This window comes from Temnothorax curvispinosus, unplaced genomic scaffold (assembly GCF_003070985.1).
Source record: "Temnothorax curvispinosus isolate PA1 unplaced genomic scaffold, ASM307098v1 QBEX01000209.1, whole genome shotgun sequence".
Lineage (NCBI taxonomy): Eukaryota > Metazoa > Arthropoda > Insecta > Hymenoptera > Formicidae > Temnothorax > Temnothorax curvispinosus.
Genome location: NW_020209989.1, coordinates 114,516 through 134,488, shown reverse-complemented (window position 1 = coordinate 134,488; position 19,973 = coordinate 114,516). Strand labels below are relative to the sequence as shown.

General features: G+C 42.9%; 1 protein-coding gene across 5 annotated transcripts in view; it reads right to left on the bottom strand.

The window, feature by feature from the left end:
- The window catches only part of LOC112465969 (dipeptidyl aminopeptidase-like protein 6), a 63,514-nt gene that overhangs the window by 39,152 nt on the left and 4,389 nt on the right, over positions 1-19,973 (bottom strand). Inside the window, exon 1 of one of the 5 annotated variants that reach the window (XM_025033912.1) lies at positions 911-1,051. The exons of 3 other annotated variants lie outside the window; for them this stretch is intronic. The gene's annotated coding sequence lies outside the window, so the exon portion shown is untranslated. Of the gene's footprint in view, positions 1-65; positions 158-910; positions 1,052-19,973 lie in introns of those variants that run through there. One more of the 5 variants, XM_025033975.1, reaches the window with a different exon arrangement.

Genomic DNA, 19,973 nt, shown 5'->3' with positions numbered 1-19,973 from the left:
CTAAATGCATCTGCTCGCTCGCACGAGAATCGTGTCTAAACGTTCCGCGTTTGGAGGTATCTTACTTTACTCGGCGTATTCAACTCGTCGGCGTACAAAGTTACAACGACGAACAGAGCGAGGATTAACTCAACTATCGGCGTAACTTGAGTATTCTGAATATTCGTATCCGGCTGAAGCGTATCCGTCGAGTAAAGATATTTCGACGAGCGATGCAGTAGAAACGATCGCTATAAGTCAGCCGTGACGCGCAGCCCGCCGAAGCATTGACCGGCTGTTGCAGTTGCAACTGCATTGAAATTCCTCACGGTCGGGCACCCTCGAATCGACCCGAGTAGGGTCGTCCTGGTTTTTTGCGAAACTTGACCGGATGCATGAACTTGCGGCTCCAACGAATTCATTGCTGTCAAATTTCCCGTTCATATTGCCACTCTTACCGGCTTAATGTCGTTTCGGAAGCTGCGACGCGACGAGGAGAACGATTTTATATTGGCGCATATTTAATGGAATCACATATTCCCGATGCATGGAAAAGTTTATAAAATTCTACATAATTTCTTTTAACGCACTCTCGGATAATTAATTAAATTTGCAGTAACCAACATACAACGATTTAAATGTTTCCTTATTTAGCTATTGTATGTTAATTTTTAATATTTGTGAAATTGCTTTATTTACACGCAATTTATTATAACCGCGATTTTATTCCGCGCTTATCACTTTCATCACACCAGTAATGTATCACCATCAGCCGCGGTTACCAATGCCATTCAAAACGGAAGTTTCTTTCATATTATTCTGCAAAATTCACTAGGAAAAATGATAATGTCAGATTGTGTTGACAAACAGCATCCGTTAAATACGCCTTGAAAATTTCACTGAAAAACTGCAGCGCTGTCAAGTTACGTACCGAATCATTTTTTCAGCACTCTCCCGAAAGTAAAACTTATGTTCAGACGTCGCACGATTTTCGCGACGCAAATAAATAGCGTTCGTCTCATTCGTTCGTTCTTTCCTTCTTTCTTCTCGTTTTTAGAACGGAGCTCTAGCGGCTTCGGGCTTGCGACTGAGTAAATATTCGTCGTCCGTCTAATTTTCCGTTCCCTCTCCTCGCGTTCGTTGCTCTGTTGCAACTTTGGTTGTCTGGTTCTTTACCTATCTTTTTTCCTCTCTTTCTTCCTCTTTTTTATTTTCTCTTTTTCCCTATTTCTCATATCCTTGTTTCGGAACATAGGAAAATGACAACTTGGTACGACAAATAAAAGAAAAAAAAACAAATAAAAAACAAGAGAAAAAAGACCGCGAGAGGGCCAAAATTTACTTTCGAAAGAGTACTTGAATACCAAATAGTGCTGGGAGCACTTTGGCTCGGTGTTTTCAATCGATTTAGGATTTTCTGGCCTAAAATGCAAACCCCATCCCTCGTGCTTTTTGTTCTATTTTCATTTGATGATATCTCGTTGTTCGTCAGTTTCGATAACCGAAATGGAGAACAAAGGAAAACGCGGGAAAGGGAAATGGGGAAAAGAGAGAAAGAAAGAACTAACATCGAGGTAAATAGTGCTTCAGAAAATACGGTTGATGGGAAAATAATCGAAAGTGACGTGCATCTCCGTGCAAAATCACAATTGTGATTCCGCATATATAATCATTGTATGCTTTTTTAAAGCGCGAAGTATGGTGCATTTAAAAGTATGACTCCCTCTCGACATTTGCAAACGCTGTTTGACTAATGCATGTACGCAAAGTGATATTGGATGAAATATATCATACGCGGTAATAATCTCATTGTTTTCTTTCGAATGCCCTTCTCGTTTCTTTGATGTTCATGCTGTTTTGCTGTTTCTTCTGTTTTTCTCTTCAAAACAAAGCGACAAAACATCAAAGGCTAAGAGGAGACGTGCAGTTTAAGCCATTCAATACCGGTCCTTTATTTGTTCAGACAAAAGTTTGTATACTTTATGTCAAAATCAGTATTGTGACACACCTCGCAAATCATGATGAGTAGGTATGACTAATCTCATATCGATTTAAGGGTTAATAACTCTCTAAAAATTGATGTTGATAAGCTTCGCGATTATTTCTCGCGGCAGAGGAACCACGGCATCTTATCGGCATTTTTAATTACCTTTACCCGAGATTGTCGGCCTCTCTAATTCAGCTTTCAACGAGCGACTATACGACCCTCCGGCCGCACTTGCGGACAATCGTCTTCCGAAATTCCAGAAGAGAACGGAGGAAAAACCGAAATGAAACTTCGTGGATTGGGCCACGGTAGAAGTAATATAACTTACAGAAAAGTTAGTTCACGGACTGACGCTTGGGGTGGAGAAAGGGGAGATAAGGGACCATAAATAATATCTTTCGATTAAAGAGAGACGGTGCTTCCGACTGCGCTATTAAATTGATCCTAAAAATCTATCATCTCGTCTCGAAAGTGTAATATTTACCTCAATAGCATTACTTTTTTACGATTAAAATTGAGAGTAATTTATCGCGAAAAATCTTCGTGTGAGACAAAATGACAAATTTTGTACTAATTTTTATCAAACTAATTTGTTTTATTTTCGGATCAGTAGGTACTGCGTTAAGATAAAATAAAATCGAGAATTATTTTACATCAAATTCGCTTACAAAACGTGCTGGGTTTTAGCTAACACGACGAACGACTCTTCGAAAATAGACGCGCACCCTGGCAGTTGCCGGGCGTTATTTCATTCTCGAAATTGACAGCGGCATTGATTTTCCGACGCAACCACGTGCCAGTATCACGGTCGAAATAAAATTCGTGAAATCGGATTCTCGTGACTAGAAAACGCGCGGCCAATCGACGAAAGATTGAGCGCAATATTCGGCGGTCGGAAATAACGGAACGTTTATTGTTCCTCTATACGCGAGAGCTCTCGCACTCACGGATCAAACCTGAAGGATAATCTGGGTCTCCGGACGTACTCCGAATGGTATTTGCGCGCGGAAGGGGTGGATGCTCGGGAGAGGACGCGTGTTTCCAAGTGCAGGAATACTGAATGGTCCCGCGCGCCGTACCATTCAAACGCAGACAGCAACAGCCGACACGCCGGGCCGGGCGGCGAGGTCGGCGCAGGGTTAAAGATCGATGTCTCGATTCTCCGGCGCGATACACCGCGAAATTACCTTCCAGGTGAGGCCTGTCGTTTCCATGGAAACCAAGCTAGCCCTGGCTCCCTCCCTCCTTGGTCAAGACAATCTACATTCTCACCCATCCGATCGCCGGGAAAGCGTTCTCGCGAAATGAGATGTGTGCTCATCGTCGTGACCCTTACGCGTCCGATCTCGTTACGAAGCACGGAGAGCGAGCATTTCGCCGGCTTTGACTGCCCATTTTGGTCGTCCGCTGATGATTGTTACCGCCTACGACAATTCATACCGTTACGATTATTTGTATGCGTTCAGGTAATAACGCTAACGAGTAATGACGGCACTGATCACTCGAGTGCCCAGTTGGTATAAACCAAATTAACCGATCGCTCGTCGGATAACGACCGTTGACTTTTCATCCCGAAGCGTGGCTAATTAGCTAATTCGATACGGAGATACGATGGCAGGAAGCATGTACGCCCTTAATGAGATAATAATTTGCATATTAATGCTCCCCATCGGAAATTCACTCTCGGCTTAGCACGATGTAACGCGAAATTTTACCCGCGTTAAAACAACGACCGCTTCGCGTCCTCGCCGCGTTAATCGCCTTGGCTGTTGATTAAAAATCGAAAGCTACAGCGCACCAAGAATTACCCGGCGCTACACGTTCTGATCGACATTAATTATTCCTCGGAATTAATGGAATAGCTATAGAGAGCCGCGTCCGGTACGTTGCAGCATATTTCAAATAACACGATATTCCCGGTACTACTAGCAACATATTTTTTCATCGAACGCTAACAATTTCTCATCCAGAGTATATAACAATGTCGGAAGTAACGAAAAGAGTAATCGTTCGATTTCCAGTGGCGCGGAGCGCCGTCCTTTCGCCATGTATTCCACGACACAATCGATCGCGAAGAAGCAGAGATTCTTCAAAAAGTCACATCATAAGGTGCCAAGACGCGCGCCGTATCGCGCTGGCACACGCGGCGTACATCGAGATATAAAAAGCCGCGACGTCCAACCTCCTCCTCCCTCCCCCCGGTATGCAACGTCCCTCCGTCGATGTGAGACCAAGTGCCGACCGACGAATGTACTCACCGAGATAATTTTCGGGACGTCTCGGGGATCGGGTTCGTCCTTGCCAACATGACGTCAGCTCTAATCCTCGCCTTCGAGGAGTGTCGTTTCGAAGTCGGATTTACCCCGTCTGAATTGTGAAGAGGATCTACCCTTCAGTTGACACGTGTGCGTGCCCCTCTTTCGAGAGGATCGATAGAGGAACGACCACGCATCTTATCCCTGCATGAAAAGGGAGAGAGAAGAGAAAGGGAGTCCCTTTGAGGGTCTTTTTTTCCTCTTTTTCTTCTTTTTTCTCTTCCTCGCGATATATTTAATTACCTATTTAAACGTTCCATCTAACTTTCAATTTCGAAGCTATCTCGCGTCATCCCAAGAAATATCCTCTTTCTTCTTCTGATTGTCAATCCATCTCTCTGCTATATATAGTTTGAAAATTCTTCAAACGGATAATCTATTGATTCTTTTACTTATCCAATTACATCTACATTAATCCCTTCCAATTCGAGTTTCGAAAAAGTTTCAGCGATTTGTATTTCTGGAGTTTACTGACGAAATAAATTAAATAACGAATAACGGAATGAATTACCTTTGTATTGTGTAACTTTACAGAAACTTTTGATTCACCAGATCGCGCTCTTTTATTAACATAAAGAATTAAATATCTATTTTTTACTCACACAAATATTTTATATATTTAAATAATTTAAGTTCATTGATCAGAATTATTGTTTTTACAATATTACGGAAATGTTATTATATTTGGAGTCTCTGAAGCTCTCGCGCTCGAGATATATCACTAAAATATATAACGTTCCTAGTATTTGTGGAAATTAATAAATTATTATTTATTTCTTAATGTTTTAATTTTTTTATATTTTATATTTTTTTCCCATTGTATGTGCTGAAATATTTGCATATTTCCACGATATCTGAGCAATTTGCAAGATTACAATCGATTGTAACGTTAATAAAATGTACGTATACGGCGTACCCCGTTTCCATTAATGGGTCAGTATCGAGCTTTCTGCATTATAATCACTCGTTTCCCGAAAATATCCGAAAATATATTATTTGTCGGCTTAGCTAACTGAGCTGTTTTGAAAGAAGAGATCAGTGCCTCTTTCTCTCACGGCATCCTCGCATCCTGTTCCACGAATATCGCGGAAATGTCGGCAGCTTGTCGGACATAACGAGGCATTTCGAGCAAATCGTCCCATAATACAGTTACATTCTCGTCACGAGACTAGAATCTACAGAAAAGATATTTCGAAGCGTCATATCCTTGCAGTGCATCGACTCCATAGTTTACTGCAGCTCCGTTTACATTTAGCGGGTAGCAATTCTTTACATGTATACCCACTTTCTACTCTATAATGCACACCCTGCCTTTCCCGGCGAGGAAATAATTCTTCGACGAGGAATACATATATATTCTTTCCGTAAAGCTTTCCCACATATTTCTCCGCGGACAAATTTTCTTCTTTATAAAGGAGAGTACATTCTTTTAACGGCGTGTGCGCTTTAAATTAAAACCTACTTCCTTTGTAACCGGTTAATTGTTATCGGTATCGCAGAGGGTTTGTTTCTCACGTTCTCTTGACGACCTGATTCTGTTAAACAAATAGTGCTCGCGGTAGATCATTGAATGCGAAATAGATCGTCGTTTAACGGTTTAACCCGCTCATCGTTGGTCGTCTACGTTTTATATATGTTGTATCACATACATTTATACACACACGCGCACAGCGCAGCGGCCCTAGAAGGGTCACAGTGATATCAAGACGGAAATCTCGATATGCAGATGAGAAAGGTTGAATATAGAGAGCGAGAACCTGATGGACCAATCGTGGCGGAGGTCCGCGACTCTCTTTTCTCTTTCTCTCTCTCCTGTTCACCCTCCAGGGGTGAATTTCTCATCTTCTTCATCCCTCCACTGTAGAATATTCAATCGCTCATCCTCTCCGTTTCGTCAGCCAAGCGTGTGTGCGAGAAATTCAAGCGGGCTCCTTCACGAAGTTTCACCCTTTTAACTGAACTAAAAGCCATACCTTCTCTCCCTTCGTTTCAAATGCCGAATATCTTCTCTTCTCGACTTCGCCTCGATTTTTCAGTTGCATTTTTCTCGCGGCCAGGTCGCTAATGACTCCATTCGGACTTGACACCTGGGGTATGCAAATGTCTCACAATGAAAACGTTAGCCCGGTGAATAAGAAATAAGCGCGCGACGGCAAAATTGAAGATCGTAATTGAAAGGAGCGCTCATTATTAAATTAGCCGGGATATCGTGAATTTTGCATTCGACGGGAAAAATGCATCGGTCGCGTTTTTTTTTACAATATTCATAATATTCGACGATAAGAAGAACTTTTCTTTAAATCTAAAGTTTTTTACTAATATTAATTACGGTATTGCCGCGTCGTCGAGTCTCGCGGTGAATTTTGCAGCTGTGATTATTCGGCAGCCCGGCAATCAACCGATGTAAAACAATTATAGCACAGCGCGAAGGGGGCTGAACATAACCGCCCTCTGATTACGCGCTTGACCGCACAGGATACGCCGCCGCACGCTAATTACATTGTAATATTCAGGTAAATGGTATTTCGAAAAACTGCGCGACAACGCCAACCGTCGGCTTCGTTGTATAGAAAATGCTAATTACATAGCTGCTTTGGGCACGTCCAGTGTAGTTAATTCAAAATGTCGTATTAACACCGTGTTTGGCGAACCGCGGATCTCGCCGCGCAATTTAACCCGAGCATTTTTTTGATGGTTCTCGGCTACAAATTAAATCTTTTTTGCTCTCGCAGAGAAGTTTTCTCTTGTCCCGTTAATTATCCGTAGCATCTATGAGCGCGCGCGCGCGGGCGGGCGTGCATTTTATCCATTGTACATAGCTCATCCACTCATATAAATGCTAATGAAGAGCGCGTTTATTCTTTATCCGGCTAGTTTCATTTCCGTCTCAGACGTGTCTCCTAAATTCTATTTACGTAACTCACAACAAGTAAATAATTTTGATTTCTGTTTCTACATTTCCATCAGTAAGTCGCGTCATTTTGAATCTGCTTCGAAGAACATTTAAACGAGGTCCCCTCGAATGAAATAACTCAATCAGCTTCCTCTACGCGGCCAGGCTTTGTTAGTGCTTTTCTCCCAGCAATGCGGATTTTCGCAGGTTGATGAAAGAGCGAACTCAGCGCGATAGCGAGGTGAATAGACGAGAGAACAGAACATGTGCTAATAAAATGGATATTACGAGTACTGAAATCCGAAAAACTGTCGAGTTGCTTTCTGATGTATCCTGCCGATGTATTCTGCGTCTACTCGTCCTAATGACGAACGCGGATTATACGACGCGATCTATTTCGTAAAGTCGTAAGTATTTTTCGCTGAGCCGTTTCGACCGTTAAAATGTCGGAGTGCGATGAAAAAGGACCATTCTAAGGGAGAAGCCCTTTGGTCGAGATTTATTGCCGATCTAAAAGCGACGATTCTTCAGTGTCAGTTTTTCCTTCGACAATAGAAGAAAAATTTTAACGAAAGGGAATAGAATAATAAAATACTTATTCCACGAATTTTGATTTGCTTTATAACGCGTCGAAGACCGAAATTTCTTCTGCCCGATGCATGCGGAATTACTTCGCTAATGAAATTTACATAAAAGGTATGCTGGGGGGTCACGCTCTTCTCTGACATTTCGAATTGAAAGCAGGGCCTAACTCAAACTATATCTCCAAAGGTCGGCGACGGTTATGTCCGTAAAGCGGATACGTCTCACGTTATCTGTTTTTTACATCAGTCCGTGCCTAGAAAATTGTCAAAAAATCCTCGAAGATGGATCACGGGTAAATAAAACGGCATTCCTATAGGTACTACAGAAAAGTGAAAGTATCTTGGTCGGGCAGACTAAGTTCCGTGACTTTTCGCGCGTCTCCCGATATAACGTCGCGGTGACATAAAATGTGTAACTTTCTGGGATTTTTATCTTTCTTAATTACGAACTCGCGTATATACTTCTTGCCGTTGCAAATGTTTCTTCCTTGATAAGAACGCACGACGGACGACGAAGAAAGCGGAGCATGCGGAATTGCTACCGTCGACGTTACTACAATATTTCAATGTAGAAATATAATATAATATTCAAGGCAAAATAATGAAACGCTATTTCCGTGCCGGGCTTCTCGCCTTTCTTTAACGGGCTTCTCAGTTTATTTACATTCTTTCAGCATTTCTTCGTTTGCATTTTTCTCTCTTATATGGCGCTTTCACATCTCATCAAAATCGTCAATGATCGGTCTTTGTCGGTTATCGTTATGGATTTTTCGATGAGTAAGAGAAGCTTCAGTATATGTATACTCATTATTTAGCTCGTTCTATTTACACTTTGTTTCTATACTTGTTTTGCATACCATTACTTTTTGTACACTTTAATTGTCATCGCAGGTTATGTTTTAGTCTTTTCCAGTAAGATTATTATTCAGAAAAACATCTAAATTTAACAAGAAATAGCTAAAATTAATACATACTTTTCTCTTAGGTGCAAACTCATTAATTAATCCGAGAAATAACAATAGAAATGTAAAATATTTTATAATTAATCCTTTAAAACCGTAAAATTTGTACACGACCAATAAAGGATCTACAAAAAATTGTGCTAAAAATTAGCACTGAAACGCATGCGACGTTCGTAGATCTCTCGTAGATTGGGGATTTCATTGAACGAAGGGGAAAAAAAAACGCGCGGACCGAGTGACCCGATCGAACCTGAAATTGGCCCGGCTATCCGTCCTTTTTAATCACCCTTGTTAATTACTAACGGTTTTCTCTTCAGCAACTGGCTTTTCCGTATATTCGCCTCTACTCATCATCGCACGCTCGTCCCCACCGAACGATCGTCAAAGTAACTTTTTTCTAGCGGAAAATGAAAATATTATAGATTCATCCTCGCTCTCGTAATTTCTGTTGTACGTTCAAAAGAAAGTGGACTAATGGCTTAAATCCAAAAGGACGTATTTTTAATCTTTAATACGTTTCTTTTTTTATAAGCAAAGGCAAAATAACGCGCATTACTGTCTCATTTATTTCTCAGCGATTACCTTTCGCGAAGCGTGTCGTTGTCTTCTCGAGTATTTTAAGAAACTTCGGTTTTCACATAAGAGCTATGTAACTAGCTCGGAGTTTAATTTCCAAAGATTGAAGAAAGAGAGAGAGAGGCGTAGAAAAGGTCAGCGTAACAAACATTGAATTTTATTTATGGCGAATTTCCAGACATTGATTTCCATAGCCGACGATATATGTGCACCGCCGACGTTTTATTTCTATCGAGAAAGGAGAAAGCATGCTCGCCATAATGAATTACAGAATTACTCAAGATTCGCACCGCGTCTCGCGAAGCGGATAATCGGCTTTACGAAAAGGGGTCTCTTTCTTGCCCCGAGTATCGTCGGCTGCAGGTCGTCCGGTCGCGTAGATTTTGCCCACTCCCTTCGGTCTCTTCGCCTCGGATTAACTCGAAATGCGCTCACGGAGAAGGCGATTAATCGAATCGGAGAGTACGCGCGCGGATTCAAGTATAGAGAATTCCGCGAATTCGGTTGACGAAGCTTGTCTTGGCCTCGCGCCGCGCACATGTCACCGCACATTAGCAGCTGGGTGCTCAAGAGGGTGTGGGCTGCTGCCGTCGGAAATGCGGCAAGCTTTCTGCATTAACACATAGGTATATGGAACCACGCGCGAACCTAATCACGTACTACTCGCGAATGCGAATGTAAGTAACCGAATAATGTGTATTCGCGTCTCTGACGTGAACTGGACATGTCAGGTCTATGCTAGAAGCGAAAGACCACTCTTGCGAGCCCTGTTTGACTATTCATAAGTACGGATACTGTATTCTGTCGCGTCGTACTTCTCTCTGGTGGATTATAATTTCGTCCCGGGGTTGTGTCTCCGGGGCGCGAAAATCCCGACGACGAAAACTGTGTTTAAATCTATCTCCGTCCAATTCGACGTGTACGTGTCCGTATTTTTTACCATTTTATTTAAATCAACGCTACTTGTCGCGCGACATGAGTGGAAAAAAATATTCCCGGCTCGGCTACGAGAACCGAGCTAAAAACGTAGCGGCTTGCTTCAAGCGAGAGATTAATGAATCCCTATATTAATGGACGCCCGAGTAGCTTTCGACATTATCGACTAACGCTGCAATTTCTCCTTCCTCTCCCCCCTCCCCTCTCTCTCTTTCTCTGTTTTTTTCTATGTGTGTACCGTGACTCTGTATACCCGTATGCACGTCGAACATCCTTTTTACGTGCTGAAGATTTCAATTCGTCGCGAATTTAACGCGAACCGGAGACGAGAGAACTACGAAAGGATCGATCGAGGTTTGTTTGCCGAAAGCTTGCGCGCGGAACCCCGGAGGCGGCTGCATCCGCCTCTCTCTAAATATGCGATGTATTACTGGATGCCGCGCTCACTCTAACGATTTGCCATCGCTCACACGGTATCGCTTGCACCTCGTTTACGTTGCGCAAACGCGCGGTTATCGTCCGAAACAACACGCGATTTTCGCCACAGCGCCGGAGAGAACGTGGACAACGCAAACGTATGCGAATCCTCCCGTGACCGATGAAGAAACGAACCATGAACCTTTCGAGAATATCTCATACTATACAGCGGTATACTCTATGTCATTGTTGTTCAAAAATATCCTAACATATTTTAGATCATCGGTTATTTGTCTGGGCAGTCAGGCATTATTTTAGGCGGTCAATAATATTATGTACTGAAAGCATTTGAAGAATTGAAATACACACACACATATATATATAGATATATAATTCACACGTTGAAATGGCATATAAAATAGATCATTTAAAGTGGAGTTGAGTTTTTATTTTAAAGAATTTTTACGAGATAAAATCGTATTTAAATTATTTAAATCCACTTTAGACGATCTATAATTCATCAGATTTTAAGATAGAATTCTACTTATAATGAATTTTTCTATTCACTCTTGATTATTTGATTGCAAATTTGTTCATCCATATTAAATCTCTTTTATCCGATCATGCGCCTTTTTGTGTTTGATAAAATTTAAGTTATATATTTTTCTGTATAAGTAACATATATAACTCCCTATAAAATGTTATGTTATAACTTCTTTATTTTTCTATATATTGTGTATGTGGGTGTGCCCGCTTCAAAGTTACGGTAAGATATTAAGAAGTTTCTAACACCGTATGGCATCGTTACCGTGGAAAGGATTAGTCTTTACGACGGCATCCGCAGTTAAAGATTAACGTAAGAAGTACGCACGACCAAAAACTTGGCTTTATATTCGCGCCGTTACTTATGCAAATGCCCGCCGGAACGTGAAACTTATTAAAGCTCGCCTACAGGCGTCAGCGTCAGGAAAGCCGCCTCGCGCGCCTTATTGCAGGGAGACAAAACTTTGACAGTTGCTGCTATTGGGTGGCGTATAGGAACGTGGGTGGCTTCGTAGAATAATAACAAGATACCAATATATATACCTAACGTTTCCCTTTTCATATTTCCAACATTATCCTCGTCGCGTTGTCGCAGAAGCGGCAAGATGCAAAGTGTTGGTACTGGCGAAGAAGAGAAGATTATACTTGCAAGAGAGTACATATTTCCGTGCTATCGACTTACTAGTATAAGTGTATGTACAAGAAACATTCTCCGAGAATGACGACGAGATAATGACTTTCCCGAATCGAATCCCCCGATATATTTTATAGTCTTGCAAACTTGGACGAAATCGCACCTTACATACATATCCGTTATCATATAAATAAAACGGATACTCCCGTGTAAGAACTTCCGGGCGCAAAAGCAAAGTTGCGCAAAATAAGGATCCCCGGCCCGGCCCCGCGTTCGCTGCGCGCCACTTGGAACTTTCTAATCAGGCCGCTATTGATGAGGTGAAGAACGAGGAAGGAGCGGACAATATTAACCCACGATAGTCGAGCTCGGTGGCCAAATAGAGTAACTTAATTGTTTCTCCCCACTAACCGTGCCGGTAATGGCTTAGCCAAGGGCGTATTTTGCTAACTAAAGTTTCTCAGACGCAGTTGGAGCCCGGTAGGATAGGGCGCGGATAGTTTATTCGGTGCGCACAAGAGGTATCAAAGGAGATTCTCGGTCCATTACTTTTCTCATGTAATCCCTTACCGTGTGTAACTGAGCGGATTACCAGATTGCCAGTTTGTCAAATTATCAAGGGTGCGAAGCGCGTGCCGAGAACTATCAATAATTCTGCACTCCAGAAATAGGATAACATTTCCCATGACGCAGGGGAGTTTACGTTTCTCGCTTTGGAAAACGCAACAAATTAAGGAATTCAGTGATCGCAGAAACGTAAGTGTCGGAATCGTCACTTTTGGTTAGCACAAAGTTTCAGGGTAGGACTGCAATTAGCCGACTGGTTCGTACAAGTTGGTGTCCGAGCCGGGCGTTGACGCAAAAGAGAACGAAGAGGGAAAGGCAAAGGGCGGCAGAATGTGTCCACGTCCGTGTTCAAATGAGAAACGTGCGAGCAAGTTCTAAAATTAATCCTTTCATTTAAATGCGCGGTAGAATGGTCGAGCTAGTAGATAATCATTGAATCTTGCGTCTGATTTGCGGTCGTATAAAATTATATAATCGCGTATCTTCCTTTAGAAGTGATGTAATAATGCCGCCGCTTGGTCTTAACAACTCTCTGAACGAATCGGAAAATAGTTAAGGACGAAAGAATATTTCGCGCGAGTTTAACGAGTTTATCTCAGATGCCACAGGTGCTAGCGGCCCCCGCGACGTGAGATATCTCGTCATCGAGATATCGCGTCAGAAATCGCGATTATTTTTTACGTCTAGACACTCTAGACTCTAGACGAACGCACCCGAGAATAATTATCGCGAAATCTCTATAATACACCTACACGAGACATTCTACGTTAAATTCTCTCGCGCATCGTTCACTCGAGCGCCCGGGTTTCATAATGTGCAAATGTAGTTTTCCGCTGGAAACGCAATTTCATTTTCCACGACAAGGAACAACGAAAGAGACGGTGTAAAAAAAATTGCGTTGTACGAAGCGTTGGTGCAAAGTGTCGTTTACGCTCGCGTCATTCGTTCCTGAAATAATTGTAGTTTCGGCTGAATTAAATTAACAGTGCCATAATTGTCGAGATGCTCTATTTATTTTTTTTTTTTAGAGAGGTTGTTTGTTTCAACGCGTCGCAGAAATATCGATCTTGACAATACTGCATTAACAAAAATAATAATAACAACGATAGGTACATGAATGTAAATTAGACAGAAGACGATAAAAACAACACTTGTACAATTGGTTCCGGAAATTGAAGCGATATTTTTCCCATTCCGCCACGGGCTTCAAAACTGCGGCCTTCGTGAAAGATACATAAATATTAAACCGTGGTAAACATTAATGCGACGTACAGCGGAATATTGTTTTGCGCGGAAAGGAACTTTCGTCCGCGATGATCTCGATGAAAAACATAATCGGGTCTAGTTTCCAGAAAACGATGCAAATAAATATCTTTCGCGCAGCATTAAACCGTCTGTTTCTTCGAGCACGTTGCATTACGCGAAATTCTCTCTCTTTTTTTTCTTTCTTCGTGTGAGAGCTTTTTGCTTCAACATACATCGAGAAGGCCTTGAAAGGGATGAATGCTCTTTGGGAAGGAGTCTCTTTTTACCGCGTCTTGTTTCGGGCTGAAAAGGTGTTTTTAACCATCGTTCTGCCACTGACCCAACCAATCTGGTAAGAAGCCTGTATGCTAATACAGTCTCCTAGAAACCGCCGAAGAATTCACTTCGGGATTCATCGTAGGGATTCCGCATTGAGAATTGTCGTGTACGAATAAATTTGCTCCCCCAACGTCTCCAGGAAGGTCAGCGCGATGGAGATTTCCTTCGTAACAATTCGGTCTTGGGCGACTTGATAAGAACCTTTACGAGGTTCATACATTAAATAACGAAATGGCTTTCCGTTTTGGCCGAAACACTCTTCTCGCAATTCTGTATTAAACACCAGCCGAGTTTGTACTGGGGTAATTTTATTATTCGTCTCAACAGAGAGTAGAATACATCTCGAGGATTTGTGTCTTTCGGCTTTTATACATTTTTATGCCTTTTGACGGAAAATTTTAATTCGATTTCCCCCACGAAAACGTATGCGCGACTCGATTCAATCGTATATACGTCCGGGAACATAATCCGCTACAATATTGCAGCGATTTCAACGCAGCGGGCACCACGCATGCGATCGATACCGCTGCGTCCGTGCCAGCTGACTTGACTGAGACTAATCCCGAATGCACGTGTGTGTACGTGCAGAAGAGACGTCACGTTGTTCGCGTAGGACAGTGCAAGGAGAATCCTGACGGCAAGAGAGACCCACCAGAGCGGGAAATGTCCCCGAATGGCGGCGACGTCGGCGACGGTTTAATTGGCGACCCGCATCCTGTGGGCGCCACGAAATCGGGCATCTCGGGATCAGGGAAAATATCGAATTAGCGATGTATGCGCGCGCGAACACACAAATCTCACGTACTCGCGCGTTTCCACCGCGGCGTAATCTTAAACCGTGCCGATTCCGTTGTCTTACAACGCGTCACTCAAACCCGGGCGGACTACTAATTATTCGGCATTGTCGAGAACAGTTTGTGGGTCTCGACACAGTCGGTTCGCGAATACACGGCAATACAACTGGTTAATTCGCGTCATGAATGCTAATCGCTCGGCGGGATTAATCCGGAATAACACCCGGAGTTTTCTCCTTTGACTCGGAACCGTTGTTCGGACAAGTAATTAAGTACGCGACGATGAGCACCGGCATTATTTCAACACAATTGCGCGACGTGGGAGAACGGACCTAATTATGCGACGATAAACTAACTGCATATTTCTCGATAAAGCAAATTACGTCGGTGGGAAGATAATCGAAATGGGACTCGTGCGTATGATGGAGAAAATTGAAATGTTCAAGTTGTGACTAATAATATTGCGACGTGGAGGAATAATAACTGAGTTGCTTTCGGGCAACAGTCGGGAAATTTAGTATAGATATATAGTATTTCAGATGAATTTCTCTTTGCAGATGGAAATAAACGGAAATTGTTCTTTATTTTCATAAAGACTAAATTATCTTTCTATGCAAAATTATCGCACACACCTCACTCTTTTAATTTTTATTCTATTGTGAAAAGTTGGATTTTTTAAATGACAGGAAAGATAATAATTTTGATGATGAATGAGCTTCGTGCAGAGTATATTTTATTAAAAGAAAACAACGTATAGTAAAAAAGTTGACATTTTTCGAAGAATATTCTGCATCTATCTATAACTAAATTTAAATTAACAATATGGAATATAATAACGAGATTATCAAAAAGCGTAAAGTGCTACGTTAATTCTGGAAAGAGCTAGGCCTCTCTATAAAACACGAAACAACCATTTTATTGTATACACTTTTATTTTATTACAAGTGATAAATATAATTTTGTGAAACAAGATATATATGAACAGAATTCGGCGATCGCTACCAAGTTTTTTATATCAATAAAACACTTATCCTGCGAGTTATGAATTAAAATCACAATAGCAATAATCTATAATACGGGCATTTGAATTCTACATGGAGGAAAATCAGCGATACGTCGGCAGATCTCTCCGCGTCACCACACCGGTTTGATGGCCGCAGGTACGAGTTTTCCGAAAATTAACGGCTACGTGCCTTATCTTCGGGACCTCCCTCTTTGCCTTGATATCCTCCAGAGGGAAAATTAAGCTATAGAAAAAGAAAAAGAGAGAGAACGAGAATCGCGCAAAGAAACGCGCCGGCATCCGGAATCCAGGGTCTCGATTGCTCGAGCCATTTGCTCGAAAGTAACTTTCGTACGTTCTGTTATTCTCTGTATAGTAAAAAAAATCAGGCAGAGACTTGATCGCATCGTAGTTTTAAAGTTAAAATAAAATGTAATATTTATTATTTTGACGAACATAATTATTGCGAGCAAGTAAAGTATCTTGATGCATGGACAAAGTGATGTTTTGTTATAATACAACAATAAACAGTGATCCGATATTTTCGCGAGACACAAGTGCGATTTATCGCACGTCATTAATTCCATTTTTTGGATATTTGATTTGAGAATCGAGCAGTGACACGATAAATCACGCGGAATTCGTCGCGTCGTTATTCAATACTAATTCACCGATGGCGCATTCGGCCGGCGCGACTGTAATTAATTCCATTATATAGAGAACGTGATTACGCCGATATCTCGTGTAAAAGTACCCGCTCTTCGTGGCCCAAAATCTTATTAGTACCATTAAACGGACGCTCGAGCCCGTTTCCTAAAAGATATTAAACGAGATGAGTAGACGAGAACGCGAGCGCGAGGACGACGGGGCAGAGACGTGTAATGGGATTTGTGGTTACTCTGGCCAGTTTTGTGGTTGTACATCGCCGACACGTACACAACAACGAACCGCGACGACGAAGCCACTCCTTTGCTCTTCTCAATTATAAATACCAGGTAATTAATCCCGCGTGAGCTCTTAAATGCCAGAGTGCACGCTAGTCGCCGTTCATTCATTCGCCACGAATGTCATCTTATCCATGGTGATCGTCAAGCAGCCATCGTTCCATTATTTTTTTTTTTCGAAAACGCTGTAACGTAGATGAGAAAAATAGGCGTTCACGCGCGCGCGTGTCAGAAGCGATTGTCAGGATATGAAATGGACATTCCGAATCCTTTCCGCGGCTCGGGGATGAAATTGCCGGACAGATCGATCGGGACAGGCGGTTGCTTTCTAGATTGCCGCTATTCCGCAGAGAAAATGATTTCCCGTATCGGAGCGCATCATCGTAGGGTGTCAACAAGGATCGGCATCGACGACCAACGATTTCGCTCGAGAGTAGACAGTGATAAACCGGAATAACTTTAGCAAAGATACAACATATGCGTGCGTGTGTGTGCCGTGAAGTGCACATGTGCGTATTCGCTTCATCTTCCGACATTATTTTCCTCCATCTCTCGCAACGTGAAGGATCGACGTATTATTTTACTCGTATATCTACTCGTTGCTCTGCGAATAATTTAAAAGAAGGCGAATAATTCCCGCGAATCGTATTTTTCGTTACAACGGAGATGAATCGTTGAGCGGTGATGTGCGCGACGATAGCTTGCGTTCGCAAGCACCGCCGCTGAAACCGCGCGCGAGCAATGGGATATTAATGCCTGGTTCAGCCGCGCATATACGCGTGATGAAACTGCGATAGAAACCGTCGTGTCATCGGCAGAATTCATTTACCATACGCGCTCCTGGTATTCAGCTCGAGATTCCACTGCGAACAAAGCCATCGTCGTAACGCCACCGGCGCGGCGCGACGCTTTGTTGGAGCGATGCTTTTATTCCCTGCAAAATCGAAAGCAGCCCAACAACCGAAATCCATCCAAATGGATCGCGGAGTCTTCGAGAATCTCGCGAGGAATGCGCGCGACTTGAATTTCCTTCTTCCAAAACTCCGGAATTTTCGCGACGTTGAAAACGGATAAATTTGTCTGCTCCGGAGACGAGTCTCTCGCGCGAAAGCGATTGGGAACATAATTAATTCTTATTCGCGTTGATAAACAGCGCCGTCCATCTGCGATGCGACGCAACCGACGAGAAATCAGGACGTTTATTCGCGAATAAACGTTGGCTATTTTCGAAGCAATCGCTCAATTTTGCAAAATAAATTCCGTCCGATTGACAAACTCTGTCGATAGCGGCGATAGCGATGGGACATGTGTCGTGATAGCATAAAATAAAAGATAATTATAAAATATTTTTCTCTATCGGGGTGATGAATTTGACGAAAGTGTGAAATTTTGCGTCCGCTCGTTCGTCTCCTTCCTTCGACGATCCGCGTCAAAGAAGCCACGCCAGTAACAGGCAATAACTCGTCGGTTTCATTTCGCCGCGGAAAGTGCAAAAGCTCGTTTTCCGCGAGCGCAAACTCGACTTTATTCGAGCGAACTCGACATCTGCTCTGTGCATTCGCGCTCTGTGCATTCACGCTCTGCGCATCGCGATCCTCCGATTTTCATTTACTCTATTCACGACAATCGTCAGAAAGACGGTATCTTTCGCGCAACAGTTCAGCGACATTAATTAACGGCACTTAAGTCATATCTACTTGATCGCTCTCGGTGAGAAACGCGGAGCTCGAAGCAGTGCTAATTTTCGCGTAGTTGCGTCCGATATGTCGCTTCTCACCCGCGTGTCCGCGTCCGTGACAATGATACGAATGCGATTTTAATTTTCATTTTGCAAATTAAACGCCGCGCGCATGTACAAATGTATCGAGCTTGACGGGCGGAAGCTTTCGGGTGAATACACCGTCACGCCGCGCCGCGCGGATGCACCGTTCCGCGGACGCGCAAAATGCCACGTCTCTTTGCGGCACTTCTCTACATTGCAATGAGATAATGCAACAAAGATTAATTCCTTCCAGTACGGGGATTAATTCTCGTAGGTTAATGCGCTTCATGGATTTACCGCATCGCGCGATGCACGATCGCGGCTGTGTACGGCTGTCCGAGAGAGAGAGAGAGAGAATATCGCTTTACAAAACGGATTACGAATGTAATCCGACGGGATGAGATAGTCGCGTGGAGAGAAAAAGAAAAAACACCGTGATTCGACGGGCGAAGGCGCGACGTTGACGATAATTCGTCTGGAGCTCAGGAAACAATGATCCGGGTGAATAACAATCGGACGCCAATAAATCATGCTTCGGTAGAAGAGCGCGCTGATGCTCATCGGAACCGTCGTGATAAACGACAGAGTCTCGCGCGTCGATACTTTATCGTCAATTAAACAGAATTGCCGCGAATACCAGGCTTTCGTTTCGTGAAACGGCGCGATCGACGATAATGGCGCATCATCGATGTTATTTTAAGTGCGTTTAAACTAAAAGACGTATATAATGCGCGCATCGCGGCAATTTGCAGTAAATCATCGATAATTAAACGGCATTATTACGCTTCGGCGTTGATTAATTGGACATGGTCGATCGTCATTGGCATAATTTTCGAGAGGCAGCGCTTTATTCGGGCATCGGACCGAACTATTATTTTCTCATTCCCCTTTCATCTCCTACCCTCATGTACTACTGTTTCGCCCGTGCGAAGATGCGGAAATATCCGCTTTCCCTGTTATCGATAGCCTTGTTGCTGGGAGCCCAGCACCATCCGATATATATCCGACACGAAAACCGTCCGCTGGTAATAAAAATAATACGAAAAAAAGAAGGGGAAAGAAAACGCGGACGCTCGAAAGATCGGAATGCGCCGTCTCCGCGCTAAAATTATATCGGATGCTGGAAGAGGAATCGGAATCCGTCGAGATTAGATTGGGCATCGAAACAAGCGAGATTTCGCCGCTGAGAAACTAACATTCCCTGTGTGGGGAATGGAGGGACGTACTAAATTTTTCAGTTGGGAAAAGTTTCTGGGACAGGCGATTCCACATATAGAAGCATGTAACAACATGAAATTGTAACGACAGGAAGCTCCGTCGATTTCTGATTCGAGAGAGCGAAAGAATCTGATCGCCGGATGATGTGTCTCCTCGTTTGGGCACCGGATTTCCACGATTTCCACGATTTTCACGTTCTCCACGGCCGTTGCGGAGTTAAGCAGGGCACACACACTTTTCGTAGAACGTAACAGTATAAAGGTTTCGACTAATCG